We start from the raw sequence: 26831 nt of genomic DNA on the forward strand, positions 1-26831 counted from the left end.
CACTTGTGTGTGCTCATGTTCACAATAAATTTTTGGTGCCATTACTAGGTACTTGTAAATTGGAAACCGTCTTACTTTTAGTTTTGTTTTTTTATTTCCCAAGTACTAATTACTTCATCTTAGCTTCAAAATTTGCAGGAACAGGTTTGTTAAGCATGTAAGTTTGCGAGGTATAGGGAGTTAATTACTCCATACCCCAAACTTGAGCAACGCTTATACCAGTTGAGGTAAGAAGAAATCCTTATATTTCTAATTCCTCAAGTTTATGAAGAAGGAGCTATTATTTCACCCATGGTTGAAGATCCACCATCTCAGTGGACAATTCATATAGTGTAAACCCCACTTGAGACTAATAGTACATCCGTTATTTGTAGACTAACTGCTGGAGGTAGATTTGAACTGAAGTAGAACATGGTGCAGCTTTTGCATGGTAGTGGTTAGTTGACCAGGTTATCTCACAAAGATCCATAGTTTAACTTGTAGAACTCCTTGGAGATCAGTGACATATTTATCCCATCTAGAGTGTCCACTGATTATGTGAGACTGACACTCTTCCCCTTCTCAATTTTGGGAGAAGCAAATAAATGGTTGAACACTGAGCCGGTAGGTTCTATCACTACTTAGGATGACTTGGCTCAGAAATTCCACAATAATTTCCTTCCATCTAGAAAGACTACGAGTCTATGCAGTGAGATTTTAAGCTTCAAGCAGAAGCCATATGAAAATCTTTGTCATTCTTAGAAGAGGTTAAAATCACTTCCTTGGAACTGTCCACTTCACCAGCAATCCAATGAGTTATTAGCTCACACTTTAGTAGACACTTTTGACTATAAGACAAAAATTTTGCTAGATTCAACTGTAGGTGGTCAAGCACTAGGGAAAACTTATAATGAGCACTATACCTTGTTAAACTACATTGATCAAAGAAATTCTGACTAGCATGGTGACATGTCCAAAAGCTCAGTGAAAAAAGTTATAGGCATGATAAAGTTGATGGTATTACAGCTTTAGACGCCTGATTGTCAACTGTGAAGAATAAAATAATGACTCAATTAAGTAAATTGGGTATGAACTAATCTCCAGTTCTATAGAATCCAATGCAACAGGCCTTGGATTGGTGAGATTTATGTCAATAGTTTCCACTCCACAGACTTATGTAGTTAAAATCCTGAATCTATGAATTTAATGTACAATGCACATAAGTCAACTTATGTGAATGCCCACAATCAAAAGTGATAGAGTCATCCTAGTTATACATGGGGCAATAATCAAACCCAGCAGTTTCAGCAGCAGCACAATACACAAGCCAGTAATATTGAGGAAGCTTTGAAGAATATCCTGGCCAAGCAAGAAAAAATGATTGCTAAGATAAAAAATTAGTAAGTGGCTTAGAAGAAGCTAGAGAAATAGTTGAGGCAATTATACCAAGCACAAAATAGTAGGCCTCAAGGTAGTGGGCCAAGTGATATTGGACCTTTGAAGAAAGTTATGAAAATCACATTAAGGAGTGGTAAAGAGCGTAATGACAAGCCTTCAAAGACAAATAAGGAGATAGATATAGATTTAGTTCCATAACAGGTTGCTGGCTAAGATATTGATAATTTGGGAATGTATGAGTACCCAAAAATGACAGATGGTGAGCATGTGCATGAAAGACCACTACTACTATTCCCAAAGAGGCTCAAAAAGTCCAAGGAGAAGGCGTGCTTTAAGAAGTTCTTTGACACATTCAGAGAACTTCACATTAATCTTTCTTTGTTATATGTCTTATAGGGTATGCCCAAGTATGCTAAGTACTTGAAGGATATAGTGAAAAATAAGAAAAAGATGTAAGACATTGAGGCAGTGGCACTGACTAAGGAGTGCAGTTCTATGGTGATGAAAAAGGTGCCCAAGAAGCTAAAGGACCTAGGGAGTTTAACCTTCCCTATAAAAATTAGTGACAGCAATATGGTCCATGCTTTGAGTGATTTAGGGAAAAGTATAAACTTGATGCCCCATCAATATTCAACACTCTTGGGATGGGGAAGTCGAGACTATTATCCATGGTGTTGTAGATGGCACACAGAACACCAGTTTATCTCAAAGGAATTATTTAACGACATGTTCATAAAGGTTGGTAAGTTAATTATCCATACTAACTTTATTGTTTTGGATTATGATGTAGATGATAGGGTACCAATCATTTTAGGACATTCATTCTTAGCGAAGGGAGGAGCATTGATAAGTGTGAGAGGGAGAAGTCTAAAGATGAGGTTGAATAATAAAATGATGGTCTTCAAATTTTACAAACCACTCAATCCTTCTTCCCATTATAAATATTTGTGCATGATAACTTCTATGTAAGTTGATGACTTTGGGGTGGTGGAGAGTGCACCATAAAAGACCTCTTTGGAACCTCTCATAAAGTTGTCTAAGTTGCCTCCTAAGCCAGAGTTATGAAAATTATGGAGCCTAAAAAGGCTATTGCAGAAAAAGATGCATACCTTGAGAGTGCACACTAAAGAGGTTAGAAACGAGTAAGAAAATAATCTCTAAGTAGAAGGAATAGGATGAAGGAAAATGGTTTAGTTGTGATGTAGGTCGTTCCACGACAATAAATCAAGTGCTTCTTGAGTTGCAACCCAAGTTAAGATAGGTGTATTATTTTTGCAGTTTAGTTTTTACTTCACGTAGTTTTTGTTTTTGTTGAGGCACAGGTTGATGGGAAGTCTGAGTCCCAAAATTTAAAGCTAAAAAGCATCGACAATAATGAGTGTGGGGTCCCCAAACCTCATTGATGTATAAGTATGTTGCCACCTAGTCCTAGAGGCCTGATGGAGTATTCTATCCTTACTTTTGAGTTTACTTTGGGGTATCTTAATTTTTAGTTTTTTTTTGTAGTTTGTATTGGGTTATATTTAAAAATTATGAAAATATTTTGCTTTTTAGTTTTCAGTTTATTTAGGTTTGTTTATTAAGTGCCCACTTCACCCACCCCGTGGTTTTTCTTTAAGGTTCTTTTACACGAGGGTGCCTTTTGAACCTAGTATCCAATTTTTAGGAGTAAATTTTAAAATTTTAGTGCTAGTTAAGTGATTGTTCTTATTAATGCTAAGTGTTATTGCATGATACAAATTGTTTTGGTTGTGAAAGCATATGTTTTGAATTACTACTTTTGAGACTCCTAGGATCATAACTCTTGAACATTGTTGTATTAATGTTGAATTTGTGTGATTGCTTGGTTGAGAGTCCGACTTGATTTAAGCATGTGTCATGTGAACTGAGAATTTTATGTATTTCTTGTTGTATTTTGATGTCTAAAACTTGTATGGTGTGTGAAAAGTGAAATACAGAGCATGGGTATAGGAGATGATGTAAGCATTTCCTTGACAGTCATGTTTCATATCTAGTTTACCTACCCTTGTGCATAATTTTTGTTAGCCCTATTGAGCCTTAGCCTATTTCTTTAATAACTTCATATATAGTCTGTTCCCTTTCTTTGGTTAGACTTTAACTTGATCCGAATTTCCTAAGTACTTTAGTGAGAAATTAATGAAGTAAGGAGTGTCAAAATATGAAGGAAAGAGGTAAAACTAAAGCCGCAAAAAGTACGTATTAGTGTTGCAAAATTTACTTATAGTGTGGTTGGGAGTTCTGTAATGAAAACAAAAAAGAAATTGTTCTAGAATTTGATCATGAGTTGATAAAGAATACTCCGTCCATAATAATTATGAATTAGCTGAATGAGATGGGGAAAAACATAAGAGAATAGGAAGTTAGAGGTAGTAGAAAGTGTGGTTATTAGAGATTAATCTTAATATATGTGTGATGCATTAAAGCACTTAGGGAAGATAGCCACTATTCCTAGCAAAAATAATTTCAACTTGTCCCCTAGCCTAATTTACAACCTTCATTGTCTTGTTTGATCTTGAGCCTTACAATTCTAATATTAATGAAGTATTAAACTAAGTTCAAGCCTATGGTTCATTTTGTGTGACTTGTGAATTCTTTGTGAGAATGAGTGTTATTATATCCTATATCCATTTTGGTGACTATTACATCTCTATGTATGAATATGGGTAACTCTGTTGTGGTGAGGGAACATGTTTGATGATAGTTAGGTGAGTTGTATAACCTCTTTAATTGAGTAATATGCATTAGTTTGCCAACTTAGTGAGTCAATTCTTGAGGTTACGATGTTTTGAAGAGGTATTCTCTAGCTTTTAATTGTATATAACATCCTTAGTGCTAAACTTGCTATCTATGTATCACAGTAGTGCTAGTTTAAATGTTTTGCTTATAGTAATAGTGCTGAAGCATTATTTTATATGATGCTTAAGTGAAGAATATTTAGAGGATGAACAAGGCTTCAAGTGTGGAGTGATGATCTGATGTGGATTTATGCACCCCATTGTTGTTATCTATGCATATTGATCCTAGTTTTGAGGACATCATGTGTGTAATGAGGTAATGAGGTAATTTTTATTTAAATGAGAATATAAGCATATATTTATGTATTTTTAGTGTTTAATGTCTGTTCATAATGAGTTCGAAGTCAAAAAAGTAAGTTAAAGTTCAATCGCAAAAACTAGTAATCTTAGCTTGAGCTATGTTCCTTTCTAATTTATCGTGTTGGATTCGACTATGTTTGGATCTCTAATTTGCGGCTTTTGGTATTGTAGGTTTCTTGTTTAGTTGATCAATATGATAAAAGGATGATATACAAGCAATAAAACATGAGGAAAAGTCACCACAAAGCTTGGACTTGAAGGACAAATATATGGGACAAGGCATGACCAAATCTTAAATTTTGGGAATCATTGGCGTGACAAGGATCCTATACACCGTGAAAAGGGTGTGGAACATCTTTGGATGCATTATCAAAAGTCACAAAATATTGTGCCTCCACTATATTGGTGTGCCACGACCCCTAAGACAAGCGATAAGGGTGTGGCACGGAGGTTATGTTCATTTCAGCAAATTGGTCCTATTATAAATAGGACACTTAAACTCTTATGTTAACTCCTTGGACGACCTTGGATCATTTAAACATGATTGAGAAGGCTTCTATTAGGGTTTTTATTCCATTACTTCAGTTTTCTTTTGGATTATTACGTGGATTCTTTCATTATGATTCTATGTAAGCCTATTAGTGGCTAAACACGCTCATCTAGGGTTATGGCCAAGAACATGAGTACTTTTTCTTGATTAATTGAGTTGTATTATGTTATTATCATTGTTGGATGTTCATCTATCCTTGTTTTTACAATGTTATGGATTCATGACCCTTAGTATAAATGCATAATTCTATCGAGAGCCTGGAAGGAGGAACAATAGAATAGAACATGGGATATATGGGAAAGGATTGTAATCTTTCAATTGGTTAAAGTTATAATTTGAGTTTAGGATATGAATATACCTAATTTGCCGTATTTGGTTCATTTATAATAAGAAACACAAATGCGTTTAGCTTAGTTCTTGCATCTCTACTCAATGATATAGTTGCAAGGCTAAGTTAGATAGTTGATTATAGGTTTAGAAGACCGTATCCATGTTATCAATCCCGTAACCCAATAACTAAGATAATTAACTAAACAAATCAGATTATATGGCTTAGTAGGATTATATATAGTGCCTTAGCCTCGGGTTTCTCCCTATCATTGTCCATGAAACTTACTTTACCTCATTGTTTAAGTTTAGTTTTTGTTTTAACATTGAAATACTTTTGGGTTACGTTTGGATTTGTTTAATATTTGTAGTAGAATAAGAATTCAATAGTTTTTTAACTCAAGTCCCTGTGGGATTGATACTATACTTTTAAAGGCTATTTTACAGGCACAATGGCTGAAGAAATACCTAAGGTAGCCTTAAGTACTCATTACCATCATTATGTGTTCTTGGTAATGTCTTTGGGGTTGACCAATTGCAATGATCCTTTCAGCCATTTCCTCAATTTGCATGCATTTTCAAAATTTTGAGTCTTCCCATCGAGGCTATAGGTCATTTATGACTTACCAGAATGGTTTGTTCGATTATCGGATAGTTCATTTGGATTTTAGACTCATTTCTCTACTTTGAAGCTTTCATTGTTTAGAATTGTATATTGGACCAAAACTCCTAGTAGGTGATCCTGAATGGGAATTCTGGTAGTGCCATCATCTACAAAACATTGATTTTAGGCTAGGGGACCCTTGGTTCAGGTCTCAAGACTTCTAGACTTGTTTTGGGCTATTGGGCAGATTATGTGAAAAGATAAAAACTACAGGTGTAGGGCCCATGCATGGTCGAAGTTATCTCAGATTATATTTTTTATGGTTTTAGTCTGAGATGTCAAATTTAATATGGTAGTTTTATTCATTTACGCCCACTAGGTTCAAGATGAATCTTAAGCACTCAGTCAAAATCCATTTTGGACTTAGTAAAAATAGGGTGCATGGTATCTGATAGGACCGCTTAAACTCCTATTGAGCCACCTTAGATTCCATTGCCTCTTTTGAAGTCTTGGACCATTAGTGGTAGTTCGCATTAGCACCTAATGTCAGCTAAGAGTGGTGCCCACTTTAGCGCCATTAGGGTCGCATTGGTGGCACTCACGATGTAATACCCCACATTTTTGGGCTAGAATTTAAACCATCATTTCTATGTGTATAAACTCGAAACTAATGATTCCTATATAAATATAAGTGTAATTATCATCGTCTTAGTGTGAAAAGTTCTTTTAAGGTGAAAAATTTTCATAAGAAACAATTAGAGCAAAGTGAGCTAAGAACTTTTGTATCAACCAAATTTTGGTATTTGATCCTACCAGGGAAACTTTGAACATTTATGACTTCAGTAATCTATGGAATTTTAGTACTCAAGACCCACAAAATTAAAGTTAATTAAGTCCTCTTTCCATCGCATCCAATTTTTCCTTAATCTGATACTCAACCAAAAAGTTATGAGCATTTTTGTGAGTAACCAGTAAGGGTATGCAATATTGGCATGCCACGCCTCTATGCTCCACAATTTTAGCGTGGCACTGCCCTATTTTTAAAAATGCTAAAACCTGCGTTTCTCTTTAGTTTTTTAGCGTAAGCTGGTCATTTATGTCCTAAGCTATCTTACAACTGATAGTAACATGAATTTATCATCCCATAACCCCAAAATATAGAAAATATACAACCCCTCTTCTCCCAAATCATCAAGAGCACCACATAAAGGTTCTTGTCAAAAAAGTCAACTTTCAAGGCTTTAAATTCAAGTTTCTTCTCAATGTTTCCTCACCAATTCCATAATCAAGGGTATGGGAAACAAATTCAAGTGCTCATATCCACCCCAAACTAGGGTTCAAGATTCAAAGTTATGAATTCAATCTTTTTTTCAAAATACTTACGTTAAAAGGCATGTTACTCTTCCCCAATTATTATTTTATCAGAAGCATGTATTTCTCTCCCTAAACTTATGTTTTCATATAGGCATAAAATGATTTATTATTCACATAGTTTTGATGTTGGGTTTTGAATTATAGGTTGAGGGTTTTGGATATATACTGCTTGAATGTTTTCCCATGATTACTATTAATTTGTTATGCATAGAATTATTGTTTTGTACACTCATTGAACTGCATGGGAATGGTGAATATAATTAGGGATATAGGGATTCATCAAATAATTAGATTCTGGTATTTAAATCGGTGGGAACCCCAACCCACTTGGATAATTGATTTTGGGTATGTGATTTATCAATTGGCTTGACTTACTTCTGCAAAACTAATCCATTACATAAATGGCAAAATGGTTAAGGATGGCTTTGAGAACCTTGTGGTGTACGAGGATTCCCCCAAGTTGATAATAATGATCTTGAAAACCTTGTGGGGTACAAGGAATCCGCCAAGTTGATTTTAATAATGGAGTCTGGGATACAAGGATTCCCCAAAGTAATAGCTTAATGACATTTGCTTGCAAGCTATAGTCGGTATGATGATACCACCTAACAATACCTATATGTTTGAATCCCTAATAAAATAATTAGGTTATATGTTAAATGTATTAATTGGGCTTAAAGAGAGTTGTATTAGCTAGCCATGAAGGTGCAAGTCTCAAAGGACTGATATTAGAAAATCATGTTTGCCGATGTAAGGATTGGTCTAAATGATAGCATGCCTATATCACACAATATATATGTGTGTATCATGGTTGGCGTAGGGTATGAGGATTCCCCACCTTCTATAATATCCCCGGTTTATGCGGATAACACGTACTAAGGCCCGACCAAGGAAATACACTGGACCCATAGAGCCCATGGGTAGTTATATGATAGTCAAGCTACACAGTCCAGGCTAAGGATTTCGAATTGCATGCTGACCCTTGTTCCCTACCCTGGCAAATTATATATATGTATATGCATATACTTGTGTGCACTTATATTTTTTGACTGATTGTAGATTATTGATCATGGCATTACTTTATCCCTTATTCTTGAGTTACATGCTAGCGTTCAACCTGCTAACCGTCTCGTTACGCTATATCCCCACGCGATGAGGCATCGAAAAATTCTTTTACATTTCCTGTGCAGTGACTAGGTGATCAAGGGATAGCTCGAGAGTCAGATTGAAGTGGTGAGATTCCATACTTTAGATGACCTTATTTCATGGTTTGACTTCATATTACCATAGACTATTCTTTTGGGTCTTTTTGGCTACTGTTAGGGGCATGTCCCGACTTATATTATCTTAATTTTGATAGAGGTTTTGTTGATATTATTATTGACTTGGGTATTAGTTCTTGGTTCTTTTGGCATATCATAGATGTCTCTAAATTTATCATTTCTATCTAGCTATGTTTTTAGAATCCAGTATTGGTAGTGTGTATGCTTTATTGATTAGGCTAAGGGGGTGGTTTCTGATCCATGGGGGACTTAAGATACCCATCACGGCCAGGCCCTAGTTCGAGTCATGAAAAGTTGGTATCAGAGCCTAGGTTCATGGTCATTGGGTGTCCATAAATTTATATCAAGTTGAGTTTTTTTTATTAGTGTATGGCATGCCACACTTATAAGGGAGAGGCTACAAGGCATTTAGGAAATGTTTCTCATTCTTTCATACGATAGATCATCTAATTGTGTTGTCCATATAAAAGTTATCCAACTTCCTTCCTTGTTCTAATTTGTGGGATGTCTCATTATTGAGGTGATACAAGTATGAAGGTTTAGCTTCCTAACAGTGTGGTCCTTTCTAAATGAGTCATCAATATTTATTAAATGGCACAGAAACTTGAAAGGAGTCCATTACCCTGTCAAGGTGTATTAATTCAAGTGTATAGCTTTAACTCCATGAATCGTGCTTTTTAGACTGAGGTAAGATGTGTAATTTGTCCCCTTCAAGAACTTTATTGTAGACCTCTTGCTTAAGAAAAAAGGTATGTATTCGAATGTTGGGATATTATTTTTACCCTAGGAGGTAATATAAACTGGGGTATTATGATCTATGAGTAGTAAGATGATCCTGAGGTTAGTGATATAAAGTCATATATTTAGAAGTCAGATTGAGGGCAACTTTTTAGTGAACAAAAGAGATAGTTGTAATGGCATGGCCTTTAAGTGATTGTTGAGGTTGGTATGCTCTTATGGTAGTTTGTAAAAGAGAGTGGTTAGTTATAATTTTACATCTTTAGCTGAAAAAAAAGAGCTCATGAGGACTAGATATTGTAGTAGGAAAATAAATCATAAGTTGTGAATGGAAGGATTGGCCAGCTATTAATTTATAAACCTAGTGTTCACTTGGGGAGATCATAGAAAAAGGGGACTCGATGGTGTTAATAGAATTTTTAAGGTGCTTGGGAAGTATGCATGGGTAAGTGATACGATGTAAGAGGGGTAAATGTTCTATAGACCATAATGGGTTAAGTTATAAGATTAAGATCGACTATCCTTATTATGTAGCTATGCCCCTTGATATTTTTTTCTAATAGTTGTAAACTAGAATAGTATGTGAAAAGATGTGTAATGAATATTAAGGTGTAGGAGTAACATTGGGAAAAAGAAGGTGTTAGTGGGCCATAGTTAAGTTAAATAAAAATTGTAGATGGATTTCTCTATTTGATAAACTTATATATTATGCGAGATATTACATTAGTGGTACATGATTGTGACACTAAGTTTAAATTTTAGATGTTAATTATGGTGATAAGAATGTTAGCTCAAGAACTGTGATGCCAGATTTGTGGGAGTGAATTAGTAAGTTTGACATAATGTGTGAAAAACCTTAGGTTGATGACTTATGAAATAGTAGAGTATGTAATTGTGATATACGCATGAGGTCTAATATTGAAGTAGAAATGCTGGCTAAATCATTAGATGGATAAGAGCTCTAAGTTATAAGATTAAAATATGCTTAGTTTTGAGTTATTAGTGCCATATATCCCTAGCTTATGTTCTTAATTTTCTTAGCATGAAAAAGACTAGGGAGTTGTTATATAATGTTATGTAGAGCTGAATTGAGGGAGAAATAAATAGACAATGTGAACTCTTGGTATAGTTTTAAAATTTTTTAAGTCATGAGGATATGATATTAGAGGTGTAATGCTAGTATTATAAGGAGTTGAAAATAGAGTGTTAAGTGTTTAGATGCATGGATGTTTAATCCCATAAAGATGTTAGTTTTAAGGGGATGATTTTGGAGGTTCGAGAAAGATAAGATTAGTATCCTTAAAGTAGATTCCTAGAAAGAAATTAGTGTCTTCATATTAAAGTTGCTGAGGGGAGTTTGTGTTCTTATTCATAGTGATAAACCCCATTGTACGGAGTGTTGTGCGTATAGATTTAGTGAGGGGATATACTTTTAAGATTTGGATAGTGACCTTTGAGCTAAGAGGGAGATTATGAAATAAGGTAGATCTTGAATTTTCTCATAGTGGTGAGTTCTAGGGATGAGTCATAATAAATCTATTCTTACTTTAGCAAATTCCTCCTATTTCCAAAGTGCATACTCTAGTCCCTCAGTTACTCTCCTTGTGTAAGAATGATAGTGGTTATAGAAGCATAGTACTATTTTAGATTAGAGATTCAATGATCCTTACTATAAAATTTTGGTGTGGCTACTCGAACTATGGTTATAGTAAAGCAGGAAGAGTGAGATAAACTTTTGTTATGCGAAATAGTTAGGAGGGGAAATGTGGTTAAAATATTTGTGAAGGAGATAGAGGTTGTTGGGTTTTTTATAGGGAGATCCATAAAGTGGTTAGTAAAGGTAGGCTTCAATGTTGTTATTGATATATACACAAACCATTATGTTATGTGGATGGTACTCTAGATTAAGTCCTGGTGTCGCTTGATTATAGTAATAATAAGGAGTAGTATTCTTTGATGGATGTAAGGTATAGATCCCTGCGGCTTAAGTTAGCACCTTTTAACTCTGGATTATGCTCTAATATGGAAGCAATGTAATGTTAGATTCAAGCTCTTATGGTGACGAGTTATATGGGGAAATTGTAAGATTGAAATAGTGAAGTGTGGTATTCATAGCTGAATTCATAGTTGGGGAGTACTACTATATTTGACAGCTATTAGATGTATCATTGAAAGTGGAGAATGCTTCTATTCTTATATCTTGCCAAATCTCATTTCGTGTTTTGTATCAATCTTAATCAAGCCGAGGATTCTTAGGAAAAAATCCATGCCTTATGTTGTTATGATCATGTTTCATATAACTCATGCGCATTAGGGATGTTAAAAGGGTGTCTTGGAAAAATTTCAGAATTTTTGAAAGGGGTTCGGGGCTATTTTTGGATTCCGAGGTAGTGAGCCTCTATGATATTAGTGTGGCACAGAGTCTAACATCTGCGTATTGGCATGCCATGCCAGTGTTTGAATTTTGACCAATTTTTTAGTTGCTCACTTGGGGTGAGGGGCTTTGGATCTTTACCCCTTGCACGACCTTAGTCTTGTTAGCTCATGATTCATTCTTGCATAATCTACGTGGTGATGCCATAAAGCCCCTCTTCTTTTGATTCCTTTACATGTTTTATTGGGGGAGAAATTCTTAATGTGAAGTTACATACTTTATTCCATACTTCTAAAGCTTCAATAGGTTCCTACCCATCATTCGAGGACGAATGATTACAATAGAGAGATAATGTAACACCCCGTATTTTCGGGCTAGAATTCGAACCATTATTCCTTTATGTATAAATCCGAAACCAATGATTCTTATGTAAATATAAATTTCCATGATCATTTTCCTGGTGTAAAAAGTGTTTTTGAGGTGAAAACTTTTCATAGGAAACAGTTAAAGAAAAGTGAGCTAAGAACTTTTATTTAGACCAAATTTTGGTATCCTCTCCTACCAGGGGCAACTTTGAATGTTTATAACTTCTGGAATATTTACAATTTTGGGGCTTAAGACCTATCAAATTAAACATAATTAATTCCTCTTTCCAACTCATCTTATTTTGCCTTAATTCGATACCCAACCAAAATTTTATTAGCATTTTCGTAAGGAACTAGTTAGGATATATGATATTGGTGTGCCACACCCTCTGTGCTCTGCGATTTTGGCATGGCATGACCCTATTTTTAGAAATTCTAAAACCCGTGTTTCTCTTCAGTTTTTCGAGGTTAAACTGGCCATTTATGTCCTAAACTATCCTATAACAGATTGTAATGTGAATTCATCATCCCATAACCTCAAAATACACCAAATACACATTCTCTCTTCTCCCAAATCCTCAAGAACACCAAATAAAGTTTCTTGTCCAAAAAATAAACTTCCAAGGATTCAAATACAAGTTTCTTCTCAATGTTTCCTCACCAATTCCATCATCAAGGGTATGGGAGACAAATTTAAGTGTTCATATTAATCCCAAGCTAGGGTTCAAGCTTCAATGTTATGGATTCAAGCTTTTCTCCGAATTTCTTTCGTTAAAAGGAATGTTACTCTTCACCAACTATTATTTTATTAGAAGCATGTATTTTTTTCTTGATAAACTTGTGTTTTCATATTGGCATAAATAGGTTTATTATTCACATGGTTTTGATGTTGGGTTTTAAATTATGGGTTGAGGGTTTTGGATATAAAATGTTTGAATATTTTTTCCATGATTACTATTGACTTATTATGCATTACATTGTTGGATTATACACTCATTGGGTTACATGGGAATGGTGATTGTAATTAGGGATATAATTATTCCCCAAATAATTAGATTTTGGTATTTAAATTGGTAAGAACCCGAACCCAGTTGCATAATTGGTCTTTGGAATGTGATTTATCGATTGGTATGACTTATTTCTTTTGGACTAATGCATTGCATAAATGGAAAAATAGTTAAGGATGGCTTTGAGAACCTTGTAGGGTATAAGGATTCCCTTAATTTAATAATAATGATCTTGAAAACCTTGTGGGGTACAAGGAATCCCCCAAGTTGATTTTAATAATAGAATCTGGGGTATAAGGATTCCCCAAAGTAATGTCTTAATGACATTTGCTTGCAAGCTATAGTCGGTATGACCATACCACTTAATAATGCCTTTATGATTGACTCCCTAATGTAATAGTTGAGTTATGTGTTAAATGTTTTAATTGGCTTAAAGTAGGTTGTGTTAGCTAGCTGTGAAGGCTTGAATCTCGAAGGTCTAATACTAGAAACTCACATTTGCCTATGTGAGGGTTGGTCTAGATGATTGGTTGCCTATGTCACACTATATATATATGTGTTTGTGTGTGTTTATCATGGTTGGCATAGGGTATAGGGATTCCCTGATCTTCTATGATATCCCCAGTTTGTACGGCTAACATATACTGGGGCTCGACTAGAGGAAGATAGTGGACTCATATAGCCCATGGGTAGTTTTATGACAGCCAAGTTACACAATCCAGGCTAAGGATTTCAAATTACATGTTGAGCCTTGTTCCCTATCCCAGCACATTAATGTATGTATATGCATATGCTTGTGTGCACTTAGATTTTTAGACTGATTTTGGATTATAAATCATGGCATTACTTTATCCCCTATGCCTGAGTTATATGCTAGTGCTCAACCCGCTAACTGTAACTGAACGTTGTATCCCTAGGCGATGTAGGCACCAAAAATACTTCTACTTTTCCTGTGTAGTGACTCGGTGATTATTGAATAAATCAGGAGTTGGATTGAATTAGTGAGCTTCCATACTTCGGAGTACCTCATTTCATGTTTTGGTTTCATATTTTCATAGACTATTTGTTCGGATCTTTTTGGCTATTGTCGAGGGCATGTCCCGACTTAGATTGTCTTTGGTTTTGGCAGAGACTTTATGGATATTACTGTGGACTTGTGTATTGATTATTGGTTCTTTTGGCATATCATAGATGTCTTTGAATTTACCTTTTCTATCTTGTTATATGTTCGAAATTCTATCTCGATAGTGTGTATTCTCTATTGATTAGGATAAGGGGGTGGTCTTCTGTCCATGGCGAACTTGAGATACCCAACACGGCCAGTCTTCGGGTCGTGACATGTGATTATTGCTAGACTACTTTAGCAATCGTGTTGCCTCTTTAGCGATAGGATCTTTACCACCCAGGTGTCTTCTTTAGCGGCACCTATAGCCTTTAAATGACCTCTTCCCCACCCGATTTTCTACCATTCCTTCCACTATTTTCACACCGAGTTGAGAGCTCATAGAGACAAAAATGTAGGAAAACATGCACATAAATTATGAAAAGCTAACCTAAATCTTCTTGGTCATTTTCCATTAATTTTTCCTTCAATTTTCATCCTAACTAATGGTAAAATTCTTAGAAATTAGGCCGTAAATTACTAAATTTTGAGAGTGGATTTGAGACCCGATTTATGCTCTGTTTGTGCTCAACTTTTGAGCAAACATTCCCTATCCTTAGTGGGGACTCATGACGGGTTCAATTTTGAATTTTATTTGTAGGCCCATGGTCCCATTCTTGACCCAAAATTTGACTGACCCCTAATTTAGCAATATGGGTCTTATTTCATTCCTAACAATGTGTAGATTATTATTTTGATAACTTTATGGCATTTCGTGATCATGGAGTGAAGAACGGATGATTTTGTGGATGATTCAAGGGTTGCAATTTGGCTTTGAGGTAGGCTTAAGATGGTGTTTTATATATGTCACATGTTAGATAGGTATGTTAGGATGTGATTGTGGGTACAACACCATCACTCATTCTAATTTATGAGTTTGGGGGCCAGAAGGGCAATTAACCCTTAAGATGAAAATACTTATTTTGGTTATAAGATAATATTACCCTATGTTGCTAGCATTTAGACATATTTGAGAGTAATGAACCTTTTCTATGATTTTTTTACTATGGTACATGGTAAATCGTGATGTTCTTTTCCAAAATTATGACGTTATGGTTATATCAGATATACTATTGGGCCCAAGACCATGGTTATGATATTGGTTGGATTTCGGGCAGTGTTTTACCTTTGTAAAAGACGTTTTGATTCTTATTATCACATTGTTTGGATATTGGTGTTGGCATGCATATATTCGGTACATTCATGATCACTAAAGAATTGAATGGTACGGTTCTAACTAAAATATAGTTTTATTACTCTTTTTCCTGAAAAGGGACTTATTTCCACTTTTTACTTTAAAAATGAATTTCATCATAATGGAAATTGTGTCATCTTAATGAGTAACTTATGATCCTTTGAGACTAAAAATGATGATTTAGAGATTTGACCGAGATAGACTCTGGTCCACAGTTTTACTACTATTATTTTACCCCGATCGTGAGAGATTATGACCTTTTTCTATTATTTATGATGATTTACTCCCAAACTTTACCTCGTACAATGGATTTACAGGCTTATACTCTTTTAGCCATGGTTCTAGCTCATTTATTTTTTGTGTATATATTTATATATTTGATCCTGGACAAAGTGGATTGATGATGATATTGCTGATATCAGTTCTGGTTCTAGTCTGGAAATTGATAATGACATTAACAATTATTGGAAACCCTAAATTGAGATCAGGTCAATGTATACGGGTGCTCCTAAACCCTTAGGGACTCCTTCATCCATGAGCCATTATGCTTGAAAAGAAAGGTCATCGTAGGTCTTGCCTTTACAAGACGTCAAGATGGAGGAGGTGTATACACTGGGTTACTTTATCGTACTTTTATTGGTTATTGTATCATGGATTCTCTTTGCATTTATCCTTGCATGTGCATTTTCTATCACCAGTATGTCCCTATATCTATCAGTCTTATGAGGGATTGCATAGGTATAGGTGATGAGTATGGCTTATGGTGTATAGTAATTGGTGCTTGTATATGTCATCATTTGGGGGGGTTGTATATGTATGGGCTCTTATTGTTATTTGTTGATTATTGATTGTACCTTCCGAGCCTATATCGATGGGGGTTTATAAAAGGCCCGATTAGGTATTGTTAGTCTGAACTAGCTGATTGATTTATATTTTTATTATCATGGTTAGTACATGGTAGATTGATTACTGGACTGGTATTGAGATTTGAGATATTATTCTGATTCTTTTATCTTATAGTTATATAATTACACATGATTATCCCATGGTTAGGGATTATGGCTTTAGACCCTGATATTCTAATTCCTATCTTTATGTTTGCTTTATTATGGTAATTATCTTATGTTTAGACGCATAGATTAGAGACCCAAATTATTTTAGCACTAGTTTCTACTATGATTGGGAGGCCTGAAAATGTTAGTGTGACTACTTAGGTTGTAGCTTGTGTTAACCTTGATTATGTATATGTATTTATCTATAGTATCCATAGTACTATCGTATATGCCTCAACCTATTTATTCATTTTGTATACCTATGTCTTGGCCTTGTATACATATATATAGATCCTTCTTGTATTCTTTATTCGTATAATGGCCAGTGATAAATGGTATAGTTCTTAGGGTCCCGGGTATGGCTAGAATATAATAGTTCATCCTTAATACCTCCTTATCTTATTATGATAGCTTTGTTATGTAGTTTGTGTGATATTTGGGTGTAGTTTACATTTCTGGGTACACACTATTATATTTGCATTATCTTTGGAGCTTAGTCGATAGTTGCCTACTGAGTACTATGTGTTTAGTACTTCTACAGCCTACAGATCATAGTACAAGTTCTTGCCATTGTTGTGTGTTCCGTGTGGAGTTTCCATGATTTGGACACATAGGGTGCTCTTGTAGCGTTCGAAGTATTGTTGTTCTCTTTCTTATGTACTAGACTAGTCTCTATGTTGTATTCAGAGATAAGTTGTATCAATATATTCATTTAGTACTTAATTTTGTAGTTTTGTTATATTGGAAGCTCTTGTACTAATTCCACTAGGTTTTGGGACTAGTTTATGCATTTTAGTCTTTTACTATATTTACTCCAGATTCTCCTTTATTTTCTCTTAGTAGTCTGTTACTAGTAATTTTGGTCTATGGGTTGGTTTACCTACCGGTGGGTTATATTAGGTGCCATCTTGACTTAAGAAATAGGGTCATGACACCAATGCCCCAACAACTTTTATAAATCTGATGAACCGTTTATTTAGGCCATATTTGGACTCCTCTGTGATAGTATTATTAATGACATTTTGGTATATTCAAGGAGTAAGAAGGAGAACGAGCAATATTTAAGGATTGTGCTTCATAATTTGAGAGATCATCAACATTAGACTAAGTTCACAAAGTGCAAGATCTGGCTTGATTTAGTAGCTTTCTTAGGGAATATAGTGTCCAAAGATGGTATTATAGTGGACCAAGTGAAGATTGAGGCTATTTGTAGTTGGGAAAGACCCACGTCACCTACTAAGGTTCTTAGTTTTATTGGGTTGGAAAATTACTACTGGAGGTTTATCTAGTGTTTCTCATCCATTGCAGCCCCTATGACTTGATCGACCAAAAAGGAGGTCCCATTTTAGTGGTCTAAGGTTGTGAGGTAAACTTTTGAATCTCAAGCATTTGCTTACTTCAGCTCATGTTTTTACTCTTCCAATTGAAAGAGAGGGTTTTACCATCTACTATGATGTGTCTAGTGTTGATTTTGGGTGTGTTCTAATGCAAAGAGGTCGTGTTATTTCATATGCATTAAGGCAGTTGAAGGTGCATGAGCCCAACTAACCCACTCATGACTTAGAGTTGGCAACATAGTATTTGCATTTAGGATTTAGAGGAGTTATTTATATAGGGTTCACGGTGAGATCTTTACTGATCACCACAGTCTTCGATGTAATTTGAGGTAGCGTAGATACATCCGGTCAAGGCAAATGTGGTAGTGGACTCTCTGAGCTGGAAGTCAGTGGGTATGGGTATCTTAGCCTTTATTTTCATTTCTCATCGTTCTTTGGTTTTGGACATCCATTCCTTAGCTAACTTAATGGTCCGTTTGGATATTTCTGTCCCTTGGAGGATCATTTTTAGTGTTGAGGCCAGATCTACCTTATTGAAGCAGATTTAGGGTCATGAGTTTATGGACTATGTAGAATTCGAGACCAAGTGTTAAAATGTGAGTCTTGGACAGATACCTTAGATTCTAAGGTTATCCTGAGGTTTGATGGTCATATTTGTGTAGGGTTGGAGATTTGATTCAGTTGATTATTTACAAGGCTCATAGCTATAGATAATCTATTCATCCTGGGACAGCTAAGATGTTTAGGGATTTGATGAAGCATTACTAGTGGAGTGGTATGCAGAGAGATATAGCAGGGCTTGTGGATCGGTACTTTTGTTGTCAGCAGGTGAAGGCCAAGAACCAGAGGCCTGGCAGATTGCTTCAACAGCTATCCATTCTTGAGTAAAAGTGGGAGCGAGTTATGATGGATTTTGTAGATGGATCGCCTCGCACTTCTTGTGGTTTTGATAGCATTTTTGTCATCGTGGATCAATTTACCAAGTCTTCTTATTTTATCCCTGTTTGAATTTCCTATAATGTCGAGAGGTTAGCCCGTATTTATATTCAGGAGGTGGTGTTTTTACGCGAGGTACTTGTATCCATTATTTTAGACTGAGGCTCTTAGTTCACTTCTAGCTTTTACAAGACATTTTAGGAAGAGTTGGGCACCCAAGTTGACCTTAGCATTGCCTTGCATCCCCAAACTGGTAGGCGGCCAGATAGAATAATTCAGGTCTTAAAAGACATGCTTTGCATTTATATATTGGATTTTAGGGGTTAATGGGACCAATTTCTATCTATGGCAGAGTTTGTATATTGTAATAGCTTTCATTCAAGTATTCAGATGGCCCCATTTAAGGCATTGTATGGTAGGATATGTCAATCTCCTATTGGTTGGTTCGAGACTTCTGAGGCTAGGCCTCGTGGCACATATTTTATTCATGACTTATTGGACTAAGTTTGGGTAATTCAGGATAGGCTACGGGCAACTTAGAGTAGATAGAGGAGTTAGACTGACCGTAGATATGATCTATTGAGGTTCAAAGTTAGTGATATGGTCTTCCTACGAGTATCGTTCATAAAGGGCGTGATGAGGTTCAGAAGGAGGGGAATGCTTAGTCCCAGAAATATTAGACACTTTAAGATCCTGCAGATAGTTGGGAAGTAGCATATGTGCTGGTATTACCTCCTCCCTTTTTCACCTAACCACTCAGTGTTTCATTTATCTATGTTGTAGCAGTAGATTCCAGAAGAGTGAACGTACTTTGATGGGACTCGGTTCAGTTGGATGAGAGATTGGCATTTCTGGAGAAACCGGTGTTTATTTTAGCCAAAGATGCCAGACTATTGTGCTCCATGCATATTCTAGTAGTTAAGGTTCGATGGATTCACCGTCCATTAGAGGAGGCTACCTAGAACACCGACCATGAGATATGGGTCCGGTATCCCTACCTGTTTGATCTTTCAGGTACTTTCTTATCTTTTACTTTTGCAGAAGAAAGTCTTTTTAGTAGTGAATGTTGTAATGACCTTCACTCCATATTTTCATACATTTTTCATGTCTAGTGTTTTTCTATAACTGTCCCAAGTTATTTTTGACTTGTTGGGATTGACAGTTTGATTTTCGGGTGGTTCGTTTGAGAATTTTAGTGATTCCAAATATATTGTGGTGTATTTAATCTAAGTTAGCATTTGGTAAAAATATAACTTATTATCCTTCTAAAATACTTTTAATTTGTATAAGATTCTTTTGTTATAATATATCTATACTACTTTATAAACAGTTTTATAACTTATTAATATTTTAAGTGAAGATTGTGAATCTAGATATGATAAAATATTATTATTATTATATTATAGAGGTTTTATTAGAAAAAGCTTTTATCAATTATGATATATTTAAAATATTATATTTATTTTACCATGAACCTTACAATACTCGAGTACATACGTAATGATATAAAAGAAATTTCTATAGCATTTGGTGGAGGGAAGATTTATTGCCACCTTACCAATGACTAAATATATGTTTTCCACCTTAATAACGACTATGGTGTTGCATTAGCATAAATGTTTGCCACTAACTCGCCTAACTTTGTCATTTATGACTAATAATAATAAATCTAACCTATTAACTTCCCAAACACACACACAGACATATATCATGAAAAGTTATCTATACTTATATTACAGGTTAAGAATGCTTTAATAGGCAAAACTTTTTGTAGAATATTTTGCACTTGAAAGGAGATTAATTATATACATCAAGTTATTCAAGCTCGTATTTCAGTAAGGCACTACCCAGAGGCTTCTAGGAGAGATTTTTAGCATTGGCGTCCTGGTAGGGTAGGCTTACCCTATTAATAGATTGAGCTTGTTTACGATAATTTTGTGCTACTATGCTAGTTTTGGACAGGTAGTTGTAGTTTACGTATTATTTGATATATATAAATAAATATATATATATACATGTATGTATGTATATGTATATATATATATATATATATCATGCCTTAGTTATCCTGTTAGGACCTTGTTTGAGTAAATTTTGATTTCATTATCTTTTAGGAGTAGTATTTATGAGCTTCGAACGTGGTATTAGCTGTGAAACCTTGAAATTCTTTAATTTTAACGAGTTGTTATTTAAATGTAATTTAATTATGACTTAGGGTTAGCATATACTTTATTTTTATCATTTATTGTGAAATTTGACACAACCTAGCATCGTTAATGTATGTTTTAGGTTTTAATTTGGCAATTGAGTATGGTTACTATGAGTTCCGATTTGAGTCTTCCATCTAATTATGATATTATCTAGGAGTTCTGGTACTGAATACTGTTGTTTGGGGAGTGATAACGCTCAAATTACTCTCATGTTTGAGGGGTAAGGTAGTCATTGTCAATAACCCAACTTGAGTTAGGGTCGAATCCACGAGCGAATTATAAATTTCATGTCCTATGGGTGCTCTAATTAATAAAAGGTTACCCGGAATGATAATAAATATGACATGTAAAATAAAATGAGGAGGATTAGTTTGGGATTGGTTTGTAACAATTTTCGATCAACAATGCACGAATATGACAATTTTGATTTAAAATCAAGATTTCAGGAGATCTTGGAATTATGTCTACCTAAAGGTAAAAGCATGTGGGTTGATGATGGTTTAACATGAAGTTTAATTGTTAACTAAAGGATAGGCTAGGTCGAAGGACATTATGGTCAATCTTTCAATAAAACCACAACGATTTCACCCATTGTCTCTTTCGAACACCTAACAAGTGTACCATTCATAATCACCCAAAACCTTAATCAAGCATTCCTATTTCTAGGATTATTCTCTTGACATGATTTACACTCCAATTACACTTATTTGTAAGATTGCAAAAGGTAGTAAACCACAGTCTTAATTGTCCACCATTTCCTTATTTCCCTATAACCCTCTTTCAAGGATGTTATGGGTTACCATATATTCACATTTATCCCTCTTTCAAGGATGATGAAGGGTTTCTAGAGTTTGGGGTTTTCTCCCATCAAACCCATTTGGAGATTTGGGGTTTTCACCCATAAATTCCAACTCATAAATTCAAGCAATGGTGGAATCCATACTCAACAACTAAAACTCATGCAAACACAACAACACCTACACACAATTACACTTTAGTTCAACATAATCTCAAGACTAAATTACTTAGCTACTCATAAAGAAAGTAAAGAGTGATATACCATAAGAAATATCCAAAGCATTCATTCTTCACAAACTTACTAGGAAATCAAGCCTCCAAAATTAGTTACACACTTGCCCAATTAGAGTTTCTTGCTTTGAATTCAAATAATTGTCTATGAGGTAAGCAATACCCAAAGAAGAAAGGTTTTTTGCCTATATGAGGTTTAGGATTTGTCTATGCAATTTTATAAAACTGTCCTGGGTAATATTCCTGCAGAACCGTGATCATGTAGTTTTGACCGCGTCCGCAGCTATACTACCGTGTTTGTGCTCTGTAATCACACTATGTTGACCATTTTGACTGACTGCGATCACGGCCTAAGGACCACGGTCGCGATAACTGAGGCTGAACTGCTCCAAGTCTCCAGCTCCACTCCTTTTGCTTCTATTTAATTCTTTTTTAGCTCCAATCCACATCTTTTCACCTTCTCAACTTTATACTTGCAAAATATGGATATTAATGCATTTAAATCAGGATGATGCCTCATTTTCTTATACCAAACATGGTAGTGTGCATGCATATTTGGTGCAAATAAGTAATAAAATTACCATTTATCAGGGAGTTGTGGTTACTATGAGTTTCAGTTTGAGCATATCATCTGGTTATGAGTTTTGTTGTATATCATGTATGTGGCCTCAGGTTATTACCCATTATTTTTAGTTTGAATTCAGCATATGATCTCTTGTTATTATTCACCACTACATATTTAAGCCTAGCGTCTGGCTTCTCATTACTACTCATTGGTCCCAGTTCAAGCCCGGTGTACATCTGTATGACTACTTTGGTTTCATGAGATTGGTTCAGTTATGAATTATTTATATTTTTTTTTAAAATTACTTCTTGTGTGTCCCTTTGGATTCTGGGGCACGATTGAGTTAATAGTCTTCTTCAGTGTGCCTGGCGGGCTTATGAGTCCCAGTTAGGTTATATTTGGTTTGCCTTTTATTATTGTGTTATTTATCTTTCTATATCGTTTTACCTATTATTTTATAGTATTTTCATAGCTCGATAGTTGTTTACCTTTCTAGCCCTATTTACTCTTGACTTAGACTACACCCTCGCATTTTAGTTATACTTTTCCTGTATTGAGCTTAGTCGGCCGATAATGGCTACTCAGTACCCATTGTTTTGGTACTTATATTACACTTTTGGATCTTTACCCTGATGCAGATTCGAGTACTATCATCTGACTTGGCATGATTTCTATTTTCTAGTACTGACCCAATACAGGGTGAGCTTACTATCATCCGAGGCCGATCCACCTCTGTCTGCTCCAGTTTAGTCTTTTGTACTCGAGATTGCTTGTATATATTGTGTATGTTTTGAATTCTTTCTATTACTGCTAGGTATATTTTAGTAGTGACTCTAGTACCGAACTTACCAGGTCTTGGGAGAGATTTGTTTGTATTTTGGTCATTTTCCTTCTCTCGGTTTGATATACTTTATATGTTTCCTTTCTATTTTTCACTTTTTATTAGCATTGTTATTATTATATGTGGTCTTTTCTAGCTTTTGTCTGTTAGCTTGTAAACTATCATTACAGGCTATGGCTTGACTTAGCTACTGGTAGAATAAGGTAGACGCCATCATGACTTTACAAATCAAACCGAGATAACTTTCTCCTATCGAATTAGTTTGGCAAGAAACCCTTCCATTCTAGTCCACACAAAATTGGTGAAGATTGATAAGGCTTGAGAGGATTGATTGTTAATAGAAACAAAATAAGAAAAATAGAGGAAGAGTAACACTAAGAGAGAAGATGAAAGGGTCTTTCAATTTGAACTTTTTTTTTGTTTGTGACATGTTTTTTCCTTATTGATCTTACTTGCCATGTTGCCAGCAGTGATATGCGCGCACTTTAGCTTTTTTTGGAGCTGTAAAATTTGTGTCTAATTAACAAAAATTATGCTCCATTAAAGTAATCAATAGGTACAAGTCTTAATATAAGTGTCCAAATATTAAAATCAAACAAGTTTAAAGAGCCACATATGCATTTAATCATTATTCTAGAAAAAGAAATGTGCGATGATGAGAATGGGAATGAAGATTAAGTGTGTTTAGAGATTGGGATAGTAAAATCAGTGTCAATTTGCTTTCCTAATTTCACTAGGCAAGATCATTACCCTCATTTTTATGTAACTTATTTTTCTAGAAAAGAAAATTTCATTAATTTTAGCCAATCACGCATAAAAATAAAAAAGAGATAGATTATTTTCTTCCCCATACCAAATGGCGAATACACCCTATAGTAAAGTAGCCATACTAGTAGTATTTTCAATTCGATCACCCAAAATGAATTTTACTTGGAAGCTAGTGTGTAGACATTACTTCAACAATTAATTCGTTTGGGTAGAAGTTAGCTATGGTATAATATGGTTCCTCTTCACCATATGCTTATCTTACAATATTCTATATGAATGCTTATCACAAAATTAAGTTAATAAATGCTGGAGGTATGTGAATCGGGTTGGTTTGGATTTTTAAAATATCAAATCAAATATTTGTGTCAAATTTTTATATGTATAAATCAAATCAAATTAATAAAATTTGAATTTTTTGATTTTATTGGGGTTATTGATTTTTTTCGGATAAAATATTCATACAAACATATAATTTGTTGGGAAAGGCAAGGGCACAATCAAAATGCCTGATAGGGTAGCAGCGGAAGAATACCCAAATCTAAAGTTTTCCTTTCAACTTGAACCAAGAGGACACAAGAAAATACAAGAAAAATAAAATAATATGGAAGAAAATAAATCACCACACAAATACGATGAGGCAAGAATAAAATGAAGAACAAGAGACACCAAATTTACGTGGAAAAACTTTCGGTGTAAAGAGTAAAAATCCACGGGACCAAAACCTCCACTATAATTACAAATATTTACAATATTATTCTTCAAAATGGCCACCAAAAAAGTGTCAAACAACAAGCAATAATACATAAACCGTAGTACCAAACACTAGAGAAATAAAGGAGCAATAGCATCAAAATACAGCTGCTGTTCAAGAATGAAGAACAGGAGCTACAAGCCACCAAATCCACTATTTTTAGATCCTAATCAAATATTGAGATGAGATTAACAAGTTTTCCAAAAATCAGCTCAATCGGACAAGAAACGAAGCGGGAATTGCAATTTGAAGTTGACAGCTGTGGCTGAAATTTTTGAGCGAAAATCAGCTTTCTTTTTCTCTCTTTGTGGATGCTAAAACTCTCTTTGTGATGGTGAATAACACCTAAAAATATCTATATATATGCCCCATAGTATTGGTCCTATGGGTATAAGTGGGTTGGTCCAAATTAGGCTTCATTTATCCATATAGGAAGGGAAAAGACCCAATAACTCAACAATTCTCCCCCTCTCGACTATGTGGAGGAAACCGCCATCCTGGAAATCATGCAACAATCTTCAAATTTCCTCTTGAAAAATCTTTAGACATCATATCGGAACCATTATTGTAATACCCCTTATTTCTCAAGATTAACTTAAGTCTCAGTTCATGAGTTTTCTGATATAAAATTTTTAAAATACTCAATTGTCATTTTCCGGTGGCTTGGCGCAATAGTGGTGCGTCGCGCTAGATGCCCAAATCAGGAATTTTTTAGTAACGATTTTAAATCATTCTCAGGGGTAATTTAATAATTTTTCATGACCCAAGTAGCCTTTAATACATAAATTACCCCAAATTAACATAGTTACATCATTATTATTCAATTTTCCCCAAATCAAAGGCATTCTCTCTAAAGAAAGCAAACCCTAACTTCAAGAATCAAAATCAACACTCAAGAATTTCTTCAAGCACCTTCAAGAATTAACTTTCCAAGGTATGTTAGGTGTTCATCTATGGGTCCCTTTCACCCATAGAGTCTAAGAATTCATTTTTAAAACTTTAAGAGTTATGATTTATGATTTCTATGCCTGAAATTGAATGTATTCGTGATTATGATAGTAATTGGGATCCAATACATGTTTAATTATAAGTTTCCATGAAATTAAGATAGTTATGTGGTGAATTATATGAATTGCATGCTTAACCCTTGAATTTGAAAATTGAATGTTGTATTCATGATTACATGTGTTGACCATCATCATGTGAAATACTCCATGATCCCCAAGTGTTTGCTAAAATGCTTATATGAAGTAGATAATGGAATCTTGACTTGTCACTATGTGATCCCAATCATGTACAAGCTTATGCCCTATAAGTGCTTGATGAAATGCCTTTATGAATGAATTATGGACAAGTGTACATTGTTGTATATCTCAAGATCATGCTATGCTTTGTTTTTTATGTTGTCGAGTCTTGGGGGTATTTAATACCCGACAATTTAGCTGTTTACCTAGAGCCCGTGTCAGTTACAAAATAGTCTCAATCTTATCACGATCAGTAGTACTCTCAGTCAGTTATAAAATTTAGTAAAACTCAGTCAGTTACAAAACTTTGGAAAAATTTAGTAAAATTAGTATCAGTTCAGTCCAGTTCAAGATACTCAGTTCAGTGTCTTTTAGTTGGGAGTAGGATTCAGCACCGAGTGAACAAAAGGATGAGAGCTTACCTACCAAAAGAGGGTATGATCCTTAGAAGTAATCCTTGCGTTCCAGAACTATGTAGCTAGCGTTGGTTGAGACATCAAACCGACCAGTTCAGGGTTGATGAGGTGTTTTAACCTATCAGGTGAGGGTTTCACCATTCTCATTAGAGTACCAGTCAGATGAGAGTAACTCTTCAGTGTCTTTACCCATGGCACGGTACTGACACC

The sequence above is a fragment of the Capsicum annuum genome, chromosome 2 (assembly GCF_002878395.1).
Source record: "Capsicum annuum cultivar UCD-10X-F1 chromosome 2, UCD10Xv1.1, whole genome shotgun sequence".
Taxonomy (NCBI): domain Eukaryota; kingdom Viridiplantae; phylum Streptophyta; class Magnoliopsida; order Solanales; family Solanaceae; genus Capsicum; species Capsicum annuum.